At 39.2% G+C, this 17,412-nt stretch overlaps 1 long non-coding RNA gene across 1 annotated transcript; it reads left to right on the forward strand.

Annotated features, from left to right (window-relative positions):
• Nucleotides 1–14,858: 14,858 nt before the first annotated feature.
• Nucleotides 14,859–16,972, forward strand: LOC109379453 (uncharacterized). Its single transcript, XR_002123207.1, has 2 exons — nucleotides 14,859–15,177; nucleotides 16,746–16,972. It is a non-coding gene; the product is annotated as an uncharacterized LOC109379453 (long non-coding RNA).
• Nucleotides 16,973–17,412: the final 440 nt, after the last annotated feature.

Genomic DNA, 17,412 nt, shown 5'->3' on the forward strand with positions numbered 1-17,412 from the left:
TATAAAGTCATTTTGACTGCATGTCTGATACAAATTTATTTGACAAACTGTACACTTACATTCAGGCCTATCCCTAATCTGTTTTCTATGATCCCACTAAAGCATTTCCTGGGAGCTAAAACCCTGCCTTAAATTTGCTACATTTGCTTGATTTTGCAAAATGGAAGCTGAACTGAAGGAATTGTTTATTCTTAGGGTAAAATACAACTGCTGGTTTTCCAGCTTCACCTGTGTTTGTTTTATTAGTCTTAAAAGAGTTTTTTAAAAAAGATTCACTGAGATTGGCTCTGAGGAGCCTCAAATCAGGGCCTGTTAGATATGAAAGTGATAAGAATATAGATGAGAGAGCAGAGATATGTTGACCAACTACGTCTCTGTGGTTTTCGTACAAAGTGAGATTGATACCTCCCATCCACTCTTTGGTGGGATGGGAGCTCCCCAAAGCTTAGCTGTCTCTGGGTCCTAAGTAAATTTCCTTAACTAACCTGAAGCAGAAGACCCTGCATCTTGTCAATGATTATTTATGTACAATCTGCATTTACTGCTGATTGCTAAGGAAGAGTATTGTTTATTCATTCATTTGTCAAATATTTACCAAGTGCTTACTATGTATCAGGAACTGTTCTAGGTGTTGGGAATACGGCAGTGAATCTTTTGAGATCAAAATCCCCAATCCCATAGAGTTTACAATGTGCATGTATAAACCTGAGTAAAATCAGTAAAAAAGAAAATATATAATATGTTAGATGGTAATAATTGCTATAAATAAAATAAAGAAGAGAAGGTGTTAAAGACTGTCACAAGGGAGGTTGTAACTTTCAACAGGATGGTCAGGGTATTTATCTCCATTGTAGGACACCCATCTGGGTTACTATAGTTTGTGTTCAGAAGAATCTCTAGACGTATTAAACTGGGTTTCAACAAATCTATTACCAAACCCTTTATATAAGTTGATGACTTTTTCTAGTTTTGATTTTCTAATTTTTCTAGTTTTAATTATTATTGAAGTATAGATGAAACAAAGATATTTTCAATCTTTATCAAAGCTTCAATGTGGTAGAGCTGTTCAATCATTCACTCATTTTACAAATATTTATTGAGTACCTGCTATGTGGCACACGTCATTACAATATATTGGTGAGGATACTTTCAGTTCCATATAAAAATAAACATGACTCAAAATAGCTTAAAAATAAAAGAACTGTTTTGGCTCATGTAACTGAAAAGTGGGGCTGGTTTCTGGCTGGGTTTTATCCAGTGGCTTAACAGTGTCAAACAAAGAACCCATTATATTTCTATCCATTTTTCTGCTCTGCTTTATATAGTTTCTGCATCATCCCCTACTGGTCCCATGATGGTTGCCAGCAGCTCCCACACAGAGTTTCTTTGCCTATGCTTTCCAGCAAAATTCTGAGATTTGCTGTGATTGGACCAGCGTTGGTCACATGTATACTTTTGAGCCAGTGCTGTGACCAGAAGCAGGAACGCAATGATTGGTTAATCCCAGGTCATTGTGTCAGCCCTGGAACCACAGTTGTAGTCAGCTCCTGTGGAACAGCATGATCCACACATGGAAAATGGGCACAATTGAGAAGAAAGAATTTGGGAATCGATGCCAAGAATGTGGTGTTCACCACATCTGAATTCAGGATTTTAAGGTGAATAAAATTGGCATTGTCCCGGCCTTCAAATAATTTTTTAAGAATTGTCCCTAAATATTTCCAAACCATTTATTCATGTTGCTCATTTCATGCTTCTCATTCATGTTGAACCCAATAGAAATATAATTTGAGATGGAGCATAACTATTTAATAAGTAAATAATATATACATGTGGTATGCGTTCTTGTCCAGGATCTGGGATGTATATGCAGTTAGCTCCACGTGACCTGGTTGCCTGAACCCTATGCTATGTGGATGGAAGAAAGCAGTGGGCCTCTCTGATGCCACCTCCTCCCACCGTGGTCTGAAGCAGGAAGACCTTCTCTTGCTAGGAACACTCAACGAGGAGCTGACTCTAGAAACTACATAGGAGATTCTACTGGAGTCTCCATAACACTTTTTCTGGAAAGGCAGGAATTGGGGCTGGCCCGCACACCACACCGGAACAGGACCAACTGAGAATTCTCTGTTCTGTACAGCCTTAAGTCAGTTGCAGTGGCTGTGCAGAGAAAGGCCTAATCCCTAGGGCATTTCAGGAACTAGGAAAATGGGAACTAGGAAAACTCACAAGAGTGATGGATCTGTGGCATGGTGGCAGAAGAGAAACAAGCCATCCGCCAGCCAGAAGAGTGAGAAAGAAACTGCAGGAAATGGCTGCAAACAAACAGTGAAATTAGGACCATCAGAGAGAATCCTACGGGGAGTCCCAAGACAGCATGGGATCTGTGTCTGTGACATGGCTCTCCTGCCAAGTGTAATGACACTGCCCTAAGCGGCCACACAGCAAATGTGGAGGGAGTAACTTAGCTTCATCAAACTATTAGTTTTATTGTTATTTAGAGAATGAACCTCAAATCCATAATTGGTTGCTCAACCTAAAAAAGAAAAAACCTTTCCCTCCTGCTACTCCATAAATAATCACCACCCATGTGAAACTGAACAGGAAATGCAAAAGCTTGGTTCATCCCTGGAGAGATGCCACGGATGTGCATTGTCAAAGCTGCCGTTACAACATGGATCATTGACTCATGGCCAGGTGCCCTGGTTGGTTACCATGCCCTCAGGGACAGAAAATAAGGTACAGTACCTGACTGTGATCTGACTTTTAGCACTTAACAAGCTGAATGGAATCCACGTGGGAGGTAAACTGTTGTCTCGGAGCAACAACTTTCAGCACCCTATCTGATGTCAGCTTTAGTCTTGTATCATGTTTTTGAAGGTGAACATTGTTTTAGTTAGGATTTGGTGGGAATCTGCTCCCACTAAGCCATCAGCCAACCTTTCCTCCTACGGGTACATTCTCTGACTTTGATATACTAGTGAATATGCTTGTCTTGTGTGAAACACTATTTAGATTTGGTAAGATTTTTAATGGCTCCCTTTCAAATAATAACGGCAGTTACTGGGTATTGAGTGTTTTCTATGTGCCAGATCCTGTCCTAAGCTCTTTGCATGGATTATCTTGTTTTCTTCTTACTAAAGCTCTGATAACTAAGTGCTAGGATCCTTCATTTTTCAAATGAAGGAACTAAGTTTGAGAATTTAAGTGACTCACCCAATGCCACATCGCTAAGAAATATTTGCTTTGAGGTCTTTGTAACTTAAAATTGACCGAACTGGGGGTATGGAGTACTTTCTAAAGTGTTGCCAGCATAGAATTGCTGTTTCTTTACTCACTCCTAACACATGGGGTTTGCTTTTTTTCTGAGGTGAGTGGCAGCTGTGTTGACTCCCCCCCACCCCCACCTGCCATTCTACCACTTACTGATGTCATTAATACCCTCAAGTGGCCCCATCTGAACTCTGGGCCCAGGTACCCAGTGCACAAAGGGTCAGTCTCACATGGGACAACAAGCCAGCTGTGCCATTTGCTAGATGCCCTCTTGATTGCTATTCTGGAATAGTCAGTCCAACACTTGGCTGATGACTTGGACCTAGAACTTTGAGTGTCTTTGTTAATTCATCTCTGGGCAGGGTATTCTAACTGCCCACCCATGGGATTCTTGGCTCCTAGAAATAATTTAGGATGTCTAGAAAGTACACGCTCTACCATGGATAGTGCCAGGTATTGTATTAAACATCCTCGTCCATGGAATATTAAAATCCATAAACTTTACCCAAGCTCTTTTCCACTCTTTATATACTTGGGGCTATTAGCTATTGAGGTCAGGTTTATTCTCCTCCCTATTTTTTATAGTTCAAGTGCGTTGAACATAACATTTGTAATGGCAAGTGATCATCAGTAAAACTACACATTTCCATGAAATTTTAGATACCCAACTAAAAACCTTGATGTAAATTACTGTGTAGACTCATGAGAATATAGTCACAGTAAGCAGTCAAGTGAAAAGGGGTAATATACAACAGTAGGTAAAGTAAGTGCCCATTTAAAAAATGTGTTTATACATATACTGACTTTTATGTGCTTCTCTACCTAGTTTTTCAAAAGTATTGTGTTCAGGTTGATTTCTTGTAAGCACTGCATTGACAATTGAGGACAAAACCAGGCCTTTCAATTTGTAATTTAGGACTGCTCATTCTCCACCTTCTGGATATTATCTTTAAAATCTATGGCTTGTTGAAGTTGAGTTCTACTGTCTTTTTCTTTCCTGTCGTCATGTTTTCAGACTTTTTGTTATTCTAAGAGACTCAATTCTGAGGAGTAAAATAAAACCCATAAGGATAATCCAGGAGCTTCTTTCAGTGTACTGGAAGTGGAATTGAAACAGACTGATGCTCAAGGAGATGAACACAGGGTTTGGCTTCTGGCCACGGGGCTGATTCGCAGCTCCAAGCTATCTTCCTGCTGGAGCGCACTGGAGCCCAGAAATACGATGTGCCTCGGGGCACCAGGAGCTGTGAGGGAGGGGTGGGCGGGGTCAGGGCGGCAGTGCAGAGGCATTGGGGACAGGCAGGAGTTTAGGCTACGTTACATTCTGAACTTTAGAAGTGTAAGCAGGTTTTACTGATCAGATCACACAAACAGGATAAACGAATTTACATTTCTTGACATTGAAAACCAGACCAAGTCACAAAGCTCCAAAAAGGCTTCTTGTGAAGAGTTTTCAGCATTGTGTACAATAGCTTGGTCCTTTTGGAAACAATCTATAAAATCATTGGAATCTTTTGAAATACTATTGGGTTGTCAGAAAGGTCATGAAGTATTTTTTCTATGTTTTTCGTTGCAAAAATGCGTTATGACTTTTCCAACAACCCAATATAAATGAATAGAAGTATATTTCATCATTTTAATTTCATATCAGCCCATTATTGGTCTATTCAGCAAATGTGTCGTGAATGCTATCATATGCCAGGCACTGTGAAAAGCAGTGAGGAAAATAGACAAGGTTCCTGCTCTCAGGGGGCTTAGAGTTTAGACCTGCGCTGATCAACAAATATGGTAGTTACTAGACACATGTGGCTACTGATATTTAAAATGTGGCTAGTCCAAATTGAAATGTGCTGTATGTGGAAAACGCATACTGGATTTCAAATACTTAGTATGACAAAAGTTAAATATCTCAAGTTTTTTATATTGATGACATGTTGAAATGAGAATAGTTTGGATATATTTGGGGAAATAAAATATATTCAAATTAACTTCACTTGTTTCTCTTTACCCTTTTAATGTGGCTACTAGAAAATCTTAAATTACGTATTTGGCTTATGTTGTATTTCCATTGAACAGCATTGGCCTAAGCCAGAGTTCTCAGACCTCCCTGTGCTCATAATTATATGAGAAGCTTTAAAAATACAGATTCCCAGTCTCTGTCTCCCCTTCCCCCCAGGGATTCTTATTCTATTAGTCTGGGCTGGGGCCCTGGTGCTGACATTTGTTTTTAAAGCTCCCAAATGAGACAACGTGCAGCTATTCCAGGGACTGTAAGAGGCACAGAGTCTACTAAGGCTCTGCCCTAGCCATCAGGGAGACAGTCACCTAGCCATCCTCCTTGTGTGTGGTGGTTTTAAAATATGTCCATAAATTGATACTCCTCTCTTCAAGAGGTGAAGCTTAATTCCCCTTTTTTTCTGTATGAACCAGACTTAATGATGGCTGCTAACAGATAGCATATGGCAGAAGTGACCATATGTGACTTCCAAACCAGGTCAGTCATAAAAGCATTGTGGTTTCTTTCTCTCCTTCTCCCCTTCTCCCTCTCCCCTCTCTCTCTCTTTCATGCTTATCCTGGGAGAAGCCAGCTGCCATGTTGTGAGGGCACTCAAGCAGCCCTAAGGAGAGGTCCACAGGGTGCAGAATGCAGGCCTTCTGCCAACAGCCAGAGGAACTTGCCAGGTATATGACTGAACTACCTTGGAAAGAGACCACTCAACCCCAGTCGAACCCTCAGCTGACTGCAGCAGCCTTGACCCACAGTTTGACTGCAAACTCCTCAAGAAACTCTGAGCCAGAGCAACCCTGCTAAGTCACTCCCAAATGTTGATGCACAGAGACTGAATGACATAACAAATATTTCTTATTTTAAGTTGCTAAGTTTTGGGGTAATTTGAATCCAGCAATAAACACCTAACATGTTGTGACACTGGGCCTCCCTACTCCTCTCCCTGGTCTCACCAAGCTCACCTGCCAGTGGTGAGCTGCCCAAGCAGCTTGGAGCCATGTATGAGTGTTCAAGTCTCTGCCGTTCTGGGTGAGAGCGCAGCGACCACAGACATCTGTGCTGTTATGATGGTCCTCGCACAAGGGAGGCACCCAAAGAGGCACCTCAGAGCTGGCACCAGAGATCTCACAGCCCGGCTGTCTGGGAGCTGCATGCCAGGCTGCAACTCCAATGCCCTGCTGGTGGTTACACAGCATGGCACGAGGTGAACGTTTTCTGGGCCCTCTGACCTTTGCTACGGTCATGACATTTGGCGCGTCCCTACTTGTTGTCACTCTCCTCACCCTCCGTCCTAAAACAAACTTCACCTTCAAAAATGGGGCTGAGTGGAAACACACACTCATTCCTGCCCATTTCCACTCCTGGCTGCATTCTCCTCCAGACATTTCTCACTTCCTCCTGCGACGTCCTCAGACCCACAGCTGCACTTGCCTCTGATTATGATCTTACCCTTATTTTTGGTATTCTATGTGCATCCCATTCCCCATTGCCTCCCCAAACACAGTCCCACCGTCCACATCCTGTACAATTCTTGGCCCACAGACAGTCTTCTGGAGGCATCAGTACAATGCACACTTCTACACGGCTTTTCTCCCTGGAGGAAGCACTGAGGAAAGCATTATGGCAGCCCTGGTCAATTGTAGAAAGAGTTACTATAGATTCATGGCCTTGGTCAAGAAATTCTGCTCTAGTTGGTTTGGCAATAATAACAGTAAAGTAATAATGCCTAACTTCCTTTTTTGACACCATTATTTTAAGTTAAATTCCTTCAACTTGAAGTTGTTTAAGATTTATAAGGTAAGAGGTTAGTTTCAAGTCACTGGATCCCCCAAGTTGCTCTAAAATGAACACCTAAGTATTAATATTAATCGAATGCCTCATGCTTTTTTTTCAGTGTGAGAGTGGAAACAAAGATTACTTTATTCCTAGCGTTTTTCCTCCCCGTGTTTTTGCCTGGCCTGAAATCAGACTCGTGTTCTAAAATGGAGCGATTAAGTGCAGACTTCTGTTTTAGCAGGATGTGTTTAAGGCAGCCAGGAGCCTTTGCCCTGCATGAAGCTGAAAGGTCTTCATCAGAAAAAAAAAAAATTGATTTCTTGTCTTGTCGCATCTTGTTACGAGGGGCTATCCATGTGACTGTATATGCTATTTGGATCTTGCATAATTAACTATTCATTTCTTTTGATAAAATATGCAGGTTCCAGCACAAGGCCGGCTAACTCTAGGCTGCTTGTGTCCAACTCTTCCACTTTGAATTCACATTCTCCCCCCAACACACACACACACACACACACACACACACACACACACACACACACACACACACATTTTTCAATGCTCCGCTACTCTACACCTCCCCCGACTGTCTTCCATCCCAAACAGATAATCCTTGTATTTCAAAAGGTGCCTTGTTATTGAGACCATAACTAGAAGCACACCAGTTTGCATTTTGGGCTACTAGGCTTCACTCCTTTTAACAACAGACAAAGGAGGAGTCTACTAATGATGTTTACCCACCTTGGCTTATGTTTGTCTAATGTTTGAAAGGGTTTTTGTTATCATTAGACATTCCTGCACAATCGCTCTCTCGGAACATCAAGTACACGAACAAGAAGTGAGGGTCTGGATGGGGGAGGAGAACCAGAAAGCACAGAGCTTCCCTGGCCGGTCCTCCCTGCTTGTTCAGCGCCATCTAGTGGAGGATTCCAAAGCGACTTGAAGAAGGCGAAAGCTCAGTGTGATCCTAACCCTAAGGAAGAAGAGGATCTTACGTCCATGCCCACACAGGACATGCAGCCAGTTAGTCACTGTTCATCTTGTGTGAATTATGCACATTTTGAATTACACACAACAAATATTTAACCTTACACTGTCTCTAATCTGAGATGAACTGCATAATTCTCTCTTGATGTGCTCGCAGGGAATGCAAATAATATAATCAAAGCAAGCCGTGCCTGGGAAAAATCACAGAGAGCATTCCAAAGTTAGGTAAAATGGAATGCTGTTCTAGAGTAGCTCTTTATTATAGTTTCATTATCTTGAAAGCCGCATTACTGTGAAATAAACTAGCATATATGTATAAGTAAATATTCTAGGTAATTGAAATTTTCAGCCCCATAAAATTTGGTAGTATTAATTTAAGAGGAATACTGAAGAAAAATAAACTTTTAAGTATGACTCAGAGTTGTTTATTATGAATTTCGTATACTATACAAAGTCCTCGGGAACAATTGTGATATTCCCACATGAAATGGCCCCTGTCCCTAAGTCTGGTATCCTCTTTTCATAGCTTTTCTTCCTTCTTCCTTCTACCACAGTAATTCTACCTTCTTGTAGCACCTGGCTGCAGCACATTTCTTAATTGCTTACTTCTTTTAAACCTAATGGTAGGCAATTATATAACTAAATTTAGTAGACGCACGTCTAAATAAGGAGTGAGACCCTCTATGGCTCCTCTATATGTAAAATGTAACTGTTTTAATTAATGAAATTTGTGACAACAGTTTTGATTCTCTTTTTCCACTTTATCCTGAGCTATTAGATGTCTACCAGAAAACTGAGGTGGATGAATAAATCACCTTCAAAGAAGTTAAGTGCAATAGATTTTGTTATACTATTGGTTAAAGGACATTTACCAAAATATATGTTTACATAGAAAACACACAAAAGGTCCAATTTAACTGGTTTAACAATCTAAGGAAATACAATATTAGATGCTCCCAAAATGATCCTGTCATGTCCATTTCATTTCATGATGAATTTTTGGACAGTTTTCTTTTTGAAAATAAGTGGGAATGCCCAGTTCTCTACTTTTTTCTCACTCTCAGAACCCTTTTGACAGAAAAGTGTGGCAGCGGATATAAGCTGAGAAGATATAATAGTAATATAATATAATATAATATAATATAATATAATATAATATAATATAATAGTTATTATCCGTGACATTCTAATCCAGACCTAGAATGGCAAATGGCCCCTTAGGAGGTGATAATAGTTGTATGTTGCCTCTACTTATGGGTTAAAACCCTGGTTTAAAAATGATATTAGGAGGCCAAGATCATGAACATGATTCTCCTCCCCCAGGCAGATCCTGTTCTGTGAGGTCTAATGCTTACCCTACTTGGAGAGCTCTCTTTAAAAACAGAGCACAACATTACAATTAGGTAAGAACATAAATATTTAAGAATCATTTCAAAGAAGTGATAAATACTAGAAACATCACAAAATTCAGATTAACAGAATGTTTTTTATTAATTAACTACCTGACACTTCTACAGTATGTTTTTCACTCTTTCAGCTGCATACTCTTTGTTAGCCTCTTTGAATGATTATTTTATTGTATAATTGTCTATAAGAACAATGAAGTATACTTCAGTCTTCTCTCTAGCACAGAAGATTTTGACGTGGCAAAAATTTAGAAACAATAGGAATAAGGATCCCCTCTATGAATGGAAATGTGGATGAGTTTTACCATCTGAAGGAGTAAACCAAGAGAATATCAGCTAATGTGGGCGGATCCAGCTGGGGTTATTTTGGAAATGGTTTTGGTGTCTTCAATAAAAGGAGGCAATGTAGCCCTGTGTTTAGGAGCATGGGCCACTTACAACCATGTGACTTTGGCAAGAAGCGTTCTCTCTACACTGCAGTTTACTAATATCTAACTCATAAAGTTGTCGGTAGGATGAAAGGAGAAAGCTATTGTCACATGCTTAGTATGGTGCTTGTTTTTGTTGTTGTTTAGCTCTGCTTATAAATTGTTTTGCCTTAAATATTAACAATAGTACAAAAAACAAAAATGAAAAACTCCCCAACTTATGCTGACCCACAGTAAAGGTTGGAAAATACCAGACCACACTTGTGCTAAGAATGCAGTCTTTGATGGGTGATACTTTGGAAGTGAGATGAGAGAGGAAAAGTGAAATTATTCCTTATTAGTGAAGAAGAAATACATTCATTTGAAACCAGTTTTGCTGCCACAAAAATGATGGATTTAAAGACTTGTTTAGTCATGCTCCAAAAGCTCAAAAAAAGGTTTTAAAAAAGTGCCTTAGACCGACAATATTATAATCAAGTCAAACATATCTGGAAATTGCCAAATTTCTAGTGCTCCAAGGCTAAAGCTTTTCACTATAAAATGTGCTTTCAATAGGACTTGACTGTGAATGAGGCAGCAGTGAGAGATTTGCTTTCTCTCCAGCACAGGTTTCGGTGTCAGACCCATCCATGTTTGGGTCCGAGTTTCACCACTCACTCTCCATGTGACTTTGGGAAAATCATTAACCTCACCAGGTGGTTTATTTTCTATAAAATAAGAATATGAACTGGACCTACCACAAGTTTTGTATCTTTGCTATGAAACTTGAACAAGAGTAAATATCATGCATTTGCACAGCTTTGACCCATTCTAGCCCTTAATAAAAGTTAGCTATTATTATCATCATTTTATTATTCTTGTTTGTTTGGAAATGTGAATTTTTTATTTTAACTTTTTGGTTTTTTGACAGTTTTATTTTCCCTAAGAGCTAACACTGGATTCATAGATTATCTTGTTGGGTTTTCTTATTTATAACTCAACACTCTGAGACACTGACAGAGGTTTAAATACACAGAGTGATCAATAAAAAAGTGGTATGTAGACAGGTGTGTGTATGTGTGTGTGTGTGCACGCGCGCGCGTGCATGCGCGCAAACGCACATGTAGGCATGTGTGTGATTTATTGTATTCAATAGATCATTAAATTGTATTTATATATGTAAGTGACCAGAAAAATAATGAAAATGGCCTAAAATTAAAAAATAATAACTTTTGGAGCATTTCTCAGAATAGTCTACTTTGGAAATGTCCATGTATTTCTATCACATATTTCAAGCTGCACCTTATTAACTTGTACAAGTCACTGAGCTTCCTGGTGACGAGTTCCTCGTATATGAAATGGGGATAAGAAGACTTACTAAATAAGATTTACAAAGTGTCATTCATTCAATATGTTTATTAGGTGTAATGGTGAACAGGATAGGCATGATTCCAGCCCTCATGGAACTTACAGTCTAATAGGAATAACAGACATTGAGCAGTGTAATGAGTGTCTAAAACAGCGGTTCTCAACCTATGGGTCGTAACCCCTTTGGAGGTCGAACGACCCTTTTACAGGGGTCACCTTAGACCATCAGAAAAGGAAAACAAAAAGATATTTACATTACGATTCATAACAGTAGCAAAATTACAGTTATAGAGTAGCAACGAAAATAATTTTATGGTTGGGGGTCACCACAACATGAGGAACTGTATTAAGGAGTCGTGACATTAGGAAGGTTGAGAACCGCTGGTCTAAAGAAAGAGAGCAGGGTACGATAGGAGCGGAAACAGGCAAATCTAGTCTAGTCTGAGGAAGTGGCATTGGATTTGTATGAGTTAAAGGTAATTATGGAAAGAGGACTGGAGCTCAGGGTAAGAATTGGTTACACAGAGTAATTTACCCATTCATTCATGTGTTCATTCAACAAATAACATGGACAAATCCCTGCCTTCAAGGAGCTTCCATATTATATACCCGCCACAATGCCTAGTGCACAGTAGGCACTTAGTCAGGTTAAGTCTCTTCCATAAGCCTCACATATCCATACCCATTACCTCTGCTTTCATCAAGTCTTATCTGAGCTACTCCAACGCTATCCCCACTTAGCCCATCTGCTACACAGCTATCAATGTTATCCAAAAACACTTATCTTTTAATGCTCTCTAGGACTATTATCTGTCTTTGGAGCACTTGTTGGAGGAAATTTCATCCAACTGTTCCACAGAATCCTAAAAATGAGGTCTGTTTCTTTGTGGGTTAATTACTGTTGGCCACACTACACCCTGTATTTAGAACCCCCACCATAAGAAGGATAGAAGTTTTATGAGCTTTTTGGTTTGGTCTTATAATAGTAAACTGAAATCTGATGTGTTAGGTCTGTCAGGCCTGAAAATACATTTCCAACTTGAAATGTCTGAAGATTTGAACAGTTTTATAGCTTAGAGACTATTACTTCATGTATAATTTTATTCTTTTATTTCCAGTATTCAGTTGCTGTTTTGATGCATAGAAAGTGGATTGTTTAACGCAAGTTGCTTCCAAAATATATTTCAGAAGATTTGCCAAAGGAATTGCCTCATATATGATTTTGTTTCTCATTTGCTATCCATCAAATCACTGTTATGCAAAAATTCCCCATGCAACTAAAGTTGTGTTTGTGTGTGCATGTGTATAAAAGAGATCCCCAGTATAGCCTTTGATAATTGTATCCACTTAAATATCTAATTTTAAGAACGTAGCCCTTTTCTTTTTGCTTGTTATTACAGTAGTTAAAAAATTATGGTATTTTGGAGCAAGGAGAAGTGAAGCTTCAAAAATATAAGGTTCTTCAAATTTCCAAGTTTTTCATGGAACTTGACCTGTGATATATTATCAGCAAACATAACACTTAGAAAAAGAACAGGTTTTTTTTTTTGTTCTATCTCTGTTAAGTTTCTATGGGTTACAAATGACAGAATATAAATCAAATTGGTTTAAACAATTAAAGATTTATTTGTTCACATAACTGAGCTGTCTAAATTGATCCAAGCTTCTTTCTTTTTTTCTTTTCTTTCTTTCTCTGTTTCTTACTCCTTTCTCGGAGCCCTAGTAATCATAATAAGGCTTTCAACAGCTTCTGGGGCTGCATCCTTCTAGTTTCTAATTCAGAAGAAAAGAGCAAATGTTTTTCTCTCAGCATTCTTAACATACTTTCTGTGGTTGGTTCTAATTGAACCCACTTGGGTCACATGACTGCCCTTAATTCAATCTCTGTGGTCAGGGAGATGCAGTGTGGTGATTGGCTCAGGGCAATCATGTGCTCCACTCCTGCTGGATACAGACCCCTGTGCAGACCAGATGAGCAGAAAATGGAAGAGGAGTAGATTCACACATTCAAGCCAAGGCTGTTGCTGGAAGGAGGGGAAATGAATGCTGGTGAGATAGACAACTAATACTCACTTTAAAGTCCACTTTTCACTAAGTCCCTCTCTTTTCACATGTCACCAGTCTCTCTGTCCCTCTCTCTCTCCATCCCTATCCCTGCCCAGTTCATGCACCATTCTGGAGCTAGATATACCTTCCTGAGGGGATGGGAGTGGAGAACCTCCCCATATTTCTTCCCTGCTTCCTAAAAACAATTTCTAGCCTTCCATTGCCTACAGAGTGCTTCTCAATCTAGGGTACATACTTCCAAAGACTGTGGCAGTACACTGGAGAATGAAAACATAAAATAAACTGGACATGTTTTCCTTGGCCATCACTTTCACTTGAAGAATTAAAACAAGTATATTAAGTCAATATTGTCAAATCTAGATATATTATGGGATAGGTTTGCAAAATTCACATGAATTCAGATATACCACAAGACTTCAAATAAAAATTATGCCTTCAACTTGCATATTTAATGCAATGGCCTGTGATTCTCTGGTGCAGTTTTACTTGCTTACAACATAAAACTCCAAATTCTTAGCTTGGTCCACCAAAGTATATGCAATCAGATACCAATCTCTGTAGCTTCATCTACTCTCTTGTCACAAATACCTCCTGCCCCCCTGAACTTTTCACTGTTTAATATGACTCTATGTGTTTATTCATATTATGCTCTGTATCAAAGTTGCCCCTTCCTATTCCACTTCTATGCCAGGAACACTTTTATTTATTCTTCAGTACCCAATTCAAGGAGTAATTCTGCACCAAAGCACATCAAAATCAAATATTTACTTTGTAAAAATTTTCCTGACTCTTTGGCAATGAGCCTTCTCTCAATTTTTGAGTCCTAGAATATTTTATTTATACTACTGTTATAACACATACTACATTATATTGAAGTTGGAATTTGGGGGGATGTGTCTGTCTCTTCCTGTCAGGCTCTGGTCTCAGTAACAACCCCATCTGACACAGGACTGGCAATTAATATATATTGATTGACCAACTGAGGACTGACATTATGCCTCATTCTTATTTGTACTTCCAATGTCTCATACAAGACCAAAGCAAGTCCCCGAAAATGTACTGAATAAATTAATACCGAATGTAAGATTTCCAATACTTAATACCAGATCCTAGAGATACCTTGAGCTTCTTTCCTGAAATTAAGGGAATGGGAAAAGATGTAGGTCAGGGAAAAATGAGTGGTAATTACAAAGTGGCAAGCTCTTGGGTAATATCAGGAGCCAAGGACAACCACTTGTGGGACCCTTCTCTCTGAGCAACCCAAGTAATAGAGTCAATTCCTAATGGAGAGAGAGGACAGCTTGAGGGAATCGGCTCAGTGTTAGTGCAGATGCCTTTGGGCTTCAGTAACAGAAAACCTCAACTTAGCAATTTAAGCAATAAAGAATATTTAAGTAGGATACAAATAGCAAATAAGTAGAGTACAAATGCCAGGGTTGCTATCTAGGTTACTTCTATCTTTTCTTTCTGCCAACTCCAGCATCTCAGCTTTGTCTTTGGCTAATTCTCTTCCTGGTTGCAAGATAACTTCCTGAGTTTTCTATCATGCAGGCGTGACAGTGGAAGAAGACTATCTCTTCTTCGTGACTCTTTTAATAATAATAAGCTGTTCCCAGATTTCTCCTCACATTTCACTGAACAGAACTGAGCCACATGCTCATACCCAGAGGAATGGACTAAACCCAGGATCGGCTAAATCCAATCACTTTGGAATTGGAAATCAGCGCCCATAAAGGACATGTGAATGAACAAAAATTGGATTTAGGTTGCGAAGAAAAAAGAGAATTTATTGTAGGGCAGATGATTAACAGGAATTTCTATAGACTCCTTCATCATTGCTGGTGGAGAATAATTTTTGGAGCAATGAAAGAGTTGCAGCCCAAAGGTAGGTAAGATCCTGCTGCAAGGGATTTCCAGTTTAGAAAGGTATTTATCCATGTTTAAAAATTCATGTCTTAATGCTCTATGAAAAAAATATGATATGAAAGTTTATGTATTTGATCATTATAACTGTACAGATTTTTTAATTTGCCTAGGAAAAAAAATTTAAAAGAAATAGTCCAAAATGGTGGTTATTTGGAGTGGTTTGATGTAGGGTGATTCTTTTTCTTTTATATGTTTTCAAAGTTTTGTAATGTGATTACATTACTTTATGCTGCTATATATTATATAAAATAAAGAGACAAGGAGAGAAATTATACACACACACACACACACACACACACACAGTGCCAAAAAATGTATATATATTTTAAGAAAGTAAAAAATTGTATTAAAATTGTAATACTCAATATATACTGATAACAAAAGATGAATATGTCATATGAATGTGTATGTGTATATATATATATATATGTATATAATCTTATTATTTCTCTCTTTGTCTGTTTATAATTTAACCCCATTGAACAGAATAGTTTTTATATTCTGATGTCAGAATGTAGTCTCAGAAGTAGGCAGTTTTTGGGCCAGCTGAGTGGCGCATTGGTTAAGAGCTGGCTTGGGATGCCAGAGGGCCCCGGTTCAGATCCCACATATGAGGGCCAGTGACACTGCCCTCTACAACTAAGATGCTGAACAACAGCTCAACCTGGAGCTGGGCTGCCGTGAGTCGCTGGCATCGGCATAGTCTGCAGCCCCTGCTGCAGTGGGTTGCCATGGGCTACCGTGTGTAGCCAGCAGTCAGCGTGAGTGGCCAGCAGCTGCCGTGAGCGGCCTTCCACAAGCTGGCGACTGATCTGCCTCACCCGGGAAGAGTGCAATGATGGTGCCAACTTGGGCCAGTGAAGCAACGTCCTCCACAACTAGACTGAAGAACAAAATGACAGCAACTTGTCTGTTCCCCTTCCCCCAATTCTCCAATAAAAATCTTAAAAAAAAAAGTAGGCAGTTTTTTTTTTTTAAATATATACAATTTTATTTGTCAATTGTATTTCAATAAAGCTGGAGGAAAGAAAAGAAAGCAAAAACAAAAACCTCATTTAGATATACACACACGCTGTTGAACCTAAAAACCTAACTCTAAAGTTTGGATCATATTTTTAATATGAATTAAATGACTTCCCAATTGAAATTGCTAGACAGGGAGTGGGAAGTAGGCAGTTTTTAAAAGATTTTATTTCTAAATTACTCAGAAACTTCAGACACTGCCTCTCACCCATCTCTGAATAATGGCAAAGTGTTTGCTTCTCGTATACCTCTTTTAAAAATGACTATATCCCAATATAAAATGTGACCCAAGACTTTCTTCTACTGTACTTTAAAAATTCCCTGAAACCTTATAATAACAGCCTTGGATGCTGGTGCTGACTTACAGTCAATGTCTGTCTAAATCTGTGACATATTTCAATGTAACTTTTGTTGGTTGTGTAAGGTTTTATTTGGCGCAAAGAAAATGGTTATTTTTTTCTTTTGTTGTGATTTTTCTGATTGCATTTTTTTCTTCTTTTCTAGGCCTGAGCCATGCTTTCCTTTTTCTGAGCTCTACCCTCATGTCTGTGTGTCCACCATGCCCACTGGATGGCCGGATTCACCAGTGGATTCCTCACCACTGTCATTTTACATACTTCTCATCATTTCCTTCTAAACCATCTAGAATCCTGCTGGAGCTTTAAGGAAGAGGTCAATGGCCTATAGAAAAGACTCTCCCATCTTGAGAATAAATATACATTCTGGACTTATTCTTCCCTCTCAGGGATATCTGTGTCTTAACTGAACCAGAAAAGATTATTTAAATTTCTTTATTTGTGGCAAGTCACATTAGGGGAGTGAGGGAATGGTCGTTAGGTTGATTTTCCATCATATTTTAGGCTGTGGAAACTTAACTTCCTTCCGCATCAGGGAGGAAGCTTGTGGGTCTACCATCATTTCATGCGTGTCAAGCAGTCATAGATGGTCAGAGTTTAAAAGCAACTGCTCATACAGACCTGGTTGCATCTTTACTTGGTCTCCAGGACACCAGTCTCTCTTGGATCTCTTCCTACTTTACTGGCCACTCCTAACAAGTCTCTTTTGCTGGTTCCCCTTCATATTCCCAACCTCTAAATATTGAAGTACCAGAGATTTTACTTTGGGTCTCTTCTGGACTGTACCTACATAACATTCCCTCTCCCCTGCTTTA

Source organism: Hipposideros armiger, unplaced genomic scaffold (assembly GCF_001890085.2).
Source record: "Hipposideros armiger isolate ML-2016 unplaced genomic scaffold, ASM189008v1 scaffold_26, whole genome shotgun sequence".
Lineage (NCBI taxonomy): Eukaryota > Metazoa > Chordata > Mammalia > Chiroptera > Hipposideridae > Hipposideros > Hipposideros armiger.